Raw genomic sequence first — 9,817 nt, 5'->3', positions numbered from 1 at the left:
CGCCGCCAGGATCCCCGCCCCGGCCCCGGTCGCCGCGCCCGCCCGCTGCCCCCGCCACTCGGCGCCCGCGCCCTCTCCCCGGCCTGGCCAACCCAGGAGGATCCGCCGGATCATAAGCATCTTTTTTTTTTTTTTTTTTTTTTTTTTTTTTTGTGGCGTTTCGCTCTTGTTGTCCAGGCTGGAGTGCAATGGCACAATCTCGGCTCACCGCAGCCTCCGCCTTCTGGATTCAAGCGATTCTCCTGCCTCAGCCTCCCAAGTAGCTGGGATTGCAGGCATGCGCCACCACGTCCAGTTAATTTGGTATTTTTAGTAGAGATGGGGTTTCTCCATGTTGGTCAGGCTGGTCTCAAACTCCTGACCTCAGGTGATCCGCCCACCTCAGCCTCCCAAAGTGCTGGGATTACAGGCATAAGCCACTGTGCCCAGCCTATCTTTTATCTTTTTATATGTCTATTTTATATAAAAAAAAATTCTACAGGTGGAATTGCTAGGTCAAAAACTAAGAACACTTTTGGCCAGGCACGGTGGCTCACGCCTGTAATCCCAGCACTTTGGGAGGCTGAGGCAAGCAGATCACCTTGAGGTCAGGAGTTCGAGACCAGCCTGGCCAACATGGTGAAACCGTCTCTACTAAAAATACAAAAATTAGCCAGGCGTCAGGGTGTGCGCCTATAATCCCAGCTACTGGGGAGGCTGAGGCAGGAGAATCGCTTGAACCCGGGAGGCGGAGGTTGTAGTGAGCCGAGATCGTGCCATTGCACTCCAGCCTGGACAACAAGAGTGAAACTCCATCTCAAACAAACAAAAAAACTAAGAACACTTTATAGATACAGCCCGATGTTTGTTCCTCCAAAATTACATTAACACTGACATAAGTGACATTTCTGTCTTAAAGACACTGGGTGTCAAATTGTTAAACCTCTTATATGTAAAAGAGAAACCAACAAAACAAAACAAAAGAACCAATGATCAAACCCTAATTATCTGTTTCACATCTTTGTTGTGGGAAGAAAGTTGAGCAGCTTTTCATTTGAAGAGCCTACTTTTCTCTCTTTTTTTGTGACTTGTCTGTTGAAATGCTTTGCCTACTATTCCATTGCAGAAGGTTTTTATAATGATTTTAATCAATATTTATAATATAGCTTTTCCCTTAATTTTGTTTTGATTAGCTTTACATTTTTTGATACATAGTAGAGCAAATCTTTTCACATTCTTATCGAATATAAGGTATTCATATACATTTTTCTTTCAAAAGAAATCTGAAGTCAAGCACTGACGTTCCAAAAAAAAAACAATAATTTGATTAAAATTTTATAAAACATATTTAGTTTGGAGGAGGCTGAGATAATCAAGATATAAATAATGCTGGATATTCTCATCTAGTCAGATGATGTCTCTCCATTAATTAACTCTTGTAGTCCAAGTAACATTCTGTAGATTTATCCGCATAGGGAATACTCACTTTTTCTAAGTGTATATCAAGATATTTTAGAGTTTTCAATGTGAATAGAAACTTTTTGCTTGTACAAATTCAATTTTATTCAGTTTGATTCATGAGAATTCTTTTGAGTTTCACTTTATCTTTTATCTGTCCTCTTAACTCATTGTTTTTATTAATTTTTAATTTCATTTTCTGAAAATTATATCAGTGGCTGTGTAATTGATGTTTAATTCTAATATGTATATTTCATTTTTCCTGTCATATTGCACTGGGAATAAAACCTGAACAGTACTGAATACTCTCAGTGAAAGTAGTCATGCTTTTTCTCTTACCAACAGAAATTCCTTTAGTAATTCATCAAGATGTTTAATGTAGAATTCTTTAAAAAACCAAAACCACAATGAGATACCACGTCACGTCAGTTAGAATGGCGATCACATGGAGAGGATGTGGAGAAATAGGAACACTTTTACACTGTTGGTGAGGCTGTAAATTAGTTCAACCATTGTAGAACACAGTGTGGTGATTCCTCAAGGATCTAGATCAAGAAATACCATTTGACCCAGCAATCCCATTACTGGGATTATAAGGATTTAAATTTCCAAAGGATTATAAATCATTTTACTATAAAGACGCATGCACATGTTTGTTCATTGCAGCACTATTCACAGTAGCAAAGACTTGGAACCAACCCAAATGCTCATCAATGATAGACTGGATAAAGAAAATGTGGCACATATACACCATGGAATACTACACAGCCATTAAAAAGGATGAGTTCATGTCCTTTACAGGGACATGGATGAAGCCGGAAACCGTCATTCTCAGCAAACTAACACAGGAACAGAAAACCAAATACTGTATGTTCTCACTCATAAGTGGGAGGTTAACAATGAGAACACATGGACACAGGGAGGGGAACATCACACACTGGGGCCTGTCGGGGGTGGGGGGCTAGGGGAGGGATAGCATTAGGAAAAATACCTAATGTAGATGATGGGTTGATGGATGCAGCAAACCACCATGGCACATATATACCTATGTAACAAACCTGCACATTCTGCACATTTATCCCAGAACTTAAAGTATAATTTTTAAAAAATCAAATTAAGATATTATAAAGTTTTTAGATGTTTGTCTTACTTCAATACTTTTTTTTCTTTAGTTTAGCATGTAACCATCCAAAACTAAATAATCCCCCACCTCAGTTAGGCATCTTAGCATAAGTCCAGTTACTCAGAAGTCTCAGCTTTGCTTCCTCTTCCCCTACAACCCACTTTTAGAATGTAAGCAAGTCCTCTCCTGGTTTTCTTTTCTCCATTCCTACATCTTAGTTAAAGCTTTTACATCTTCACCATGCAGACCACAAAGACCACTAAAAATGAGATAGATAATAGACACAGGCTCCCATTTCTGGGTTCTGGGACCAAAGTTGAAATAAAAAGCGCAGCATAATGCTATTAATTGGTAGTGTGTTTGGGCCTTATTGAAAGAGCCTAACTCAAGTCTTGAGACAGAAATTGAAAATAATCATACAGGAAAATACTGTAGAACTCAGTAGTCCAGAAAGCTCTATTACAGGCTGGGCACTGGCTTATGCCTGGCTCATGCCTGTAACCCCAGCACTTTGGGTGGCTGAGGCAGGTGGATCATCTGAGGTCAGGAGTTCGAGACCAGCCTGCCAACATGGTGAAACCCCGTCTCTACTAAAAACCCCAAAATCAAGCCAGGCATGGTAGCGTGCACCTGTAATCCCAGTTACTCTGGAGGCTGAGGCAGGAGAATCACTTGAACCCGGGAGACGGAGGTTGCAGTGAGCCGAGGTAGCATCACTGTACTCAAGCCTAGTCGACAGAGTGAGACTCTGTCAACAAAGAAAGAAAGGAAGAAAGGAAGGAAGGAAAGGAAAGGAAAGCTCTATTACAGAAAGCAATGTGAATTGGAATTGCTTTATGGTCATAAAGGAAATATTTTGGCCACTCTGAGGGATGTTCCAGGCAATAGTTTCAGTCTTATTCTACCTATATAACCCTTTCAGGTCAGCAAAAAGGGTCAAAAAACCAGCCAGTGTTCAGAATGAACATGCATTTGAGATTTGTGAGAAGGAGAACTCACATCTAAAGTCTAGAAGAACAGGTCCTAGGTGTTCTGGCCGTAATTCATTGGTTACTGATACCATATGATTGCAATGACATTCTATGTTGTAAGGGCAATGCTTGCTGCCAAGACACAAAACCTTGTACAAAGCTTTCTGGTTTTGGCCCCTCGTTTAACAAAGATATAATTCTGGTTATTTTCTTTCGTTTTGTTTGTTTTTTTTTTCTTTTTATTCCTCCCAGAGCCTTGCCATTTCTTCCCCCACCCCCGTCCCCGTCCCCCGCTTTTTTTTTTTTTAAGATGGAGTGTCGCTCTGTCACCAGGCTGGAGTGCAGTGGTGCGATCTCGGCTCAGGGCAACCTCTGACTCTCTAGTTCAAGCGATTCTCCTGCCTCAGCCTCCCGAGTAGCTGGGATTACAGGCACACGCCACCATGCCCAGCTAATCTTTGTATTTTTAGTAGAGACGGGGTTTCACCATGTTGGCCAGGATGGTCTCAATCTCCTGACCTCGGGATCTGTCTGCCTTGGCCTCGCAAAGTGCTGGGATTACAGGCGTGAGCCACTGTGCTCGGCGGCCATTTCTTCCTTTAATCTCCAGCTGTTTCACCCCAAGATGGTCAAGACAACTTTTTTATTTTTATATTTTATTATTATTATTTTTGAGACGGAGTCTCGCTGTCGCCGAGGCTGGAGTGCAGAGGCGCGATCTCGGCTCACTGCAAGCTCCGCCTCCTGAGTTCACGCCATTCTCCTGCCTCAACCTCCGGAGTAGCTGGGACTACAGGTGCCCGCCACCGTGCCCAGCTAATTTTTTTGTATTTTTAGTAGAAACGGGGTTTCACCGTGTTAGCCAGGACGGTGTCGATCTCCTGACCTCGTGATCCGCCCGCCTCGGCCTCCCAAAGTGCTGGGATTACAGGCGTGAGCCACGGTGCCCGGCCAAGATTGCAAGAAGACAGGAAGTAACACTTTGTCCTCTAATTTATCTCATAGGTGAAGCTTTACTGCTTTCTTTTTTCTAAGAAGTACCACTAGAATATAATCCTAAAATTTAATGGTTGAGAGACTTGACTATAGAATTTGCTTTCTGTTGATGTTATAGGGGCTTCCTTCTAACTCAGTTGAATTTACTCTGAAAATGGCAAATGGTTCCCCCACCTACCCAAGGATGGAAGAATAGGTTATAAGTTGCATTCACTTGCTGAAGATAACTTAAGTATTTAGAATTGCGATGATGTGCTGAACTCAAATAGTTGAAACAAGTAACTTCTGGGGCAGCAGGTACTTATGTCAGCAATTCGCTTATTCCTTGACGCCAATGTTTTGGCTTTGTTTGGTGAATTGGTGGTTGACTTGATCCTTACTTGCTATTCAGACTGCCTCTGATCTTTCTGAGAACCAGAACCATCTGGATGGCTCATTTGACATTGGTCAGAAAGGTCCTTAATCTTTAAATACACCAGTTCAAGCACAGAGTCATAAGATGAGATGGGGAGATGAAAGGTGGCTCACTTTGGGAGGCTGAAGTGGGTGGACAGCTTGAGCCCAGGAGTTCGAGACCAGCCTGGGCAACATGGGGAAACCTCATCTCTATGAAAAACTACAAAAAATTAGCCAGACTTTGTGGTGCATGCCTGTATTCTCAGCTACCCAGGAGGCTGAGGTGGGAGGATCTGAGCCTGGAAGGTCGAGGCATCAGTGAGCTGTGGTTGCATCACTGCACTACAGCCTGGGCAACAGAGTGAGACCCTGTCTCAAAAAAAAAAAAAAAAAAAAGACCAACAAAACAAAAAAAATTCAAATAGGCCCCTCCAAGGATCAACCATTTGTCTACAAGGAGTAAGGAGACTTCTACATCTTAGCAGTACTTGATGATGGTGGGAAATTATCACGTCACATTCTGTTACAGTTTGGGGGCTACTCCAAAAGAAATTTCTTAATGCAACACTTTCACAAGAAAAGATAATGTGCTCCTAGTGCTACCATTGTACGAGTGAGAGAAGGGGAGTGATTAATGTGTTACAGCTCTTCTCACTAGTATCTAAGAACATGAAATCTATGCAGCACACCCTTCCCTCTCCCAGCCACTTGGAATCAGTCCTTCACCATGTCCTTATTCACTTCACAAATTATCCATATGCATTGTGGTTACAACAGAAAGTGTAGATAAGAAAAGATACTTTACTGATGTCATAACTCATATAATTTCAAGTGTCTTACAGGGTCAAGTGTTCTTGTTCCAGTTATAATTGCTGCAAAACAAACCACCCCAATCTCAGTGCCATACAATTGTATTAAAATAACAACATTTGTATTCCCAGATTTTATGGGTCAGGAGTTTAGTCTGGACACAGGGCAGACTGCTTATATGTCTGCTATGTCACATCTGGGGCATTTGCTTGGAAGACTCAAAGTTTAGGTGTGACAGCAGCTGGGAACAGGAATCACCTGTGTGTATCTTCATTCACATACCTGGTAGTTGATGCTGATTATTGGCTGGGACCTCAGATGGACTACAGGCCAAACTGCCTCTGCACAGCCTCTGCACACGGGTTATTCTGTCCTCCTCACAGCATGTATAGCAGATGGGTTCTAAGAACAAATGTCCTAAGTAGGCAAGGCAGAAGTGCAAGGTGTTCTTACCATCTAGCTTGGAGGGCACCATGGCATTACTTCCATTATACTCTATTGGTCAAAATAGTTACAAAATTCTGCCCAGCATGACACTACAGGTTTTTCTTTGGGGGCTCAGAATAAAAAGGCAGAACAGCCTCTGCCTGTTTATCTCTTATTCTTTTGCAGGAGTTTTGTGTTACATACAAATAAAAATTTAGAGATATTGTTGTTATTTCCCAGCTACCGAAGTCAACTGTGAAGAAGAGGCATTTACATCCCTCTATAGCAGTACTAAGAAGAGAGGTATCCTTGACTAAATAAGCAAGGCAAGATTACTCTTTCCAGACTCTGATTTGGGAGTTAGCAGATAGAACATCAGGCAGAAGTTCCTCTGTTGGTGTCACCTACAAAGCAACAAGCTTGAGAACTCTGTGTTCCAACTTGGGAGCTAGTCAGTCTCCCAGAGTGGGGGTATTTGGAGAGCAGGCTTGTGAAGAAGGCCAAGGAAACAGAAAGGACAGCTCTTAGGATACACTTTACTGAAGATCTATCACTCAGACAAGATGCCCAGAAAGTTCAGGATTAACAAAGGTCTAGAGTCTTGTAACTCACTTCCTGTGGAAGTTGATTGTGAACAACAACAGTAACAAAGCAGCCTCAATTCTCTAATCCTGCAGAGGGCTAAAGAACACCTATTACTCCCTGGAGCTTAATAGAGATGAAATCTTAGGATATAACTGCAGTATACATGCTGAGGATGACCAGGAAGATGGTTATAATTGTTATACCCTAGTTTAGGTGAAAACTACATGTAAGATATTGTGAGGTCCTTGAGTGGTATACCTTGACTAAGGTATTAGTCATCCTGGAAGAAAATCTGGATCGATTAAATGTCAGATGAATTAGATGCACTAAAAATAAAAAGAGAAGCCAGAAAGTTGTCCTAGTAATAATCAGTCCATCCTTGCTTAGCACAGCTCCAACATTACGCAGATTTCAGTTACCACAGTTTAGTCCAATGACACCAGTCCCCCAACAACACAGTTCTGATATCAGTTGCTATGGTCTATTAACTATGAATAATTGCATAAAGGAGAAACTTCACTGCTAGACCTTCAACCCATAAATTGCTGCATGTATACCAGAGGCGCATTATGATCAGTGACCAATCATGTCACTTCTTTCAATATCTATTGGTGATTGGTCACCACACATCTTTTTTTTTTTTTTTGACACGGAGTCTTGTGTCTCGCTCTGTCACCAGGCTGGAGTGCAGTGGCGCAATCTCGGCTCACTGCAACCTCTGCCTCCTGGGTTCAAGTGATTCTCCTGCCTCAGCCTCCCAAGTAGCTGGGACTGCAGGCAGGTGCCACCATGCCCAGCTAATTTTTGTATTTTTAGTAGAGACAGAGTTTCACCATGTTGGCCAGGATGGTCTCGATCTCTTGACATCGTGATCCGCCCGCATCAGCCTCCAAAAGTGCTGGCATTACAGGTGTGAGCCACCGCGCCCGGCCCCACATCTTTTATTCAATTCACACACTGGCAGCAAACCATGCAGCTGTGTTTTTTCCTTTTCTTCCAATGATAAACCTGCATAACATTTTCAATAATGGCTAATCAAAAGAGAAAACTGGCCAACAGTGAAGTGTCAGAAAGATAAAAGCACAGCAAATAAACAAAAATAGAGAACTCTGAATGCTAGTTAATTTTATGCATTAACTTGGCTAAGCTAAGGGATGTCCAGACAGCTGGTAAAACATTAGTTCTGGTGTGTCTGTGAGGGTGTTTGCAGAAGACATTACCATGTAAATGAGTAGACTGAGTAAAGATCAGATCACCCTCACCAATGTGGGCATCATCTGATAGAACAAGAAGGTGGAGGAAGGGCAAATGTACTCCCCCTGTTTGAGCTGGGACATCCATCTTCTCCAGCACTTGGACACTGGCACTGTGGTTGTCCAGCCTTGGACTTGGACTTTGGACTGAATTATTCCACTGGTTTTCTTGGTTCTCCAGAATGCAGATGGTGGAACTTCTCAGCCTCTCTAATTGTGTAAGCCAATTTCCATAATAAAATAAATCTTCATGTATACCTATATAAATCTTTATATATCTTATAAATCTTCATATATATAAGATGAAATAAATATTTATGCCTCTGTGTGTGCGTATACTGTTTTCTGGAGAACGCTGACTAATATACTCTGAAAGTGAAATTCAAATTGAGTGTAAATGGAGTTATGGAAGAAATAGCTATTGGAGGTAATTTGCCACTGTTTGAGGCATTCCGGAGGAACTTAGGGAAGGCAGACTTAACAACATAAATGAAAATAGATGTGTTCATTCATTTTAGGATAAAGATGTCCCAAGAAAGTGACATGGCAAAACAAAACAAAACAAACAAAACTCACATTAACGGAATTATCAGAGGTATTTCATGACATTGAAAGCACAAACAATAAATAGTTGGAAGCTGATTCAAACTTAGGAGAATGACAGTTTGTCAAGGTATAGCTCACTCTGCACTGTAAGTACTACAAGAAGAGGAGGGCCAGCTTCATTCAAACTATACTCCATTAAGATTTTTACAAAGAAATAAAATATTGATTCGTGTTTCTGATGTTTTAAATTACACTACACTAAATATTAGTGTTACTATTTTTGAAAATGTTCCTGTGCATTTATAACCTACAATAGTTTTTAATGTTTTGACAAAATATTTTTAAAAGTCACAGAACAGTCAGAACATTCCCCTTTGATGCACGAGATCGCGTTCCATTTTCTGTTTGCAGTCATTTCTGTGGTCCCTCATTAGCATGCAAAGCAGGGCCTCCCTCTATATCTGTTCTAGGAAGTGACTGTGGGAAGGGAAATGAAATGGTGTATGTGGAGTGAAGCAAAACTGCAAGGACCACGATTGAGTGGCTGTGAAGAATAAGGCTGGAGATGGTAATCATTGTGCCTAGCAGAGAGAAAGGTAAAAAAGCTCTGAATCTTTCAGATTGTGCTGATTTACGCATGATCTTTCAAAGACAGGTTAATCCTCACAAAGGAACAGTATAATTATTTAAGAAAAATCAGATGTGTGACAAATGGGATGCGACGGTGCACCAAGATTTGATAATTGGTGATATGATCGGAGAGGCAAGCACACAGACCATTGTGGGTCTGCCTCAAAGGAACACTTCTTAGTCTCATGCCATCTCATATGCCAGTCACTCATGATCTTTTAAAGACAGGTTAATCTTCATTGAGGATTTGCCTCTGATAACAAATGTCTTCTTTAGGAGATGTTAGTTCAGTGATGTTATTTCAGCATTCAGGCCAACAAAGGCAGTCAGAAGAGGAATGCATGTCAGGTGTCCTAGAGGTCAGTAAAAAAGAAGAACTTGGTCTAGGGGAAGAATTATGAATGAGAGACTGCAGCAGAGCTAGAAGATGGTGCCCAGCAGAAGAGAATTGGAGCAGATAGATTCCTGCTCTTTTAGAGCTTCAACGATGAAGCCTATTGTTCTGTGGTTTGAGGAATGCTCATCATTCGCCATAGCTGGTTAACATAATTTATTAAGTTGAATCAAGTACAAAAGGAAAAAGTTCTTTCTAATAGGCCAGATTCCATGAGTGGTAATTCCTTGGAGTCAAACAGGGAGAAAAT

This window comes from Pan troglodytes, chromosome 13 (genome assembly GCF_028858775.2).
Source record: "Pan troglodytes isolate AG18354 chromosome 13, NHGRI_mPanTro3-v2.0_pri, whole genome shotgun sequence".
NCBI classification, from domain to species: domain Eukaryota; kingdom Metazoa; phylum Chordata; class Mammalia; order Primates; family Hominidae; genus Pan; species Pan troglodytes.
This window is presented reverse-complemented; position numbering follows the sequence as displayed.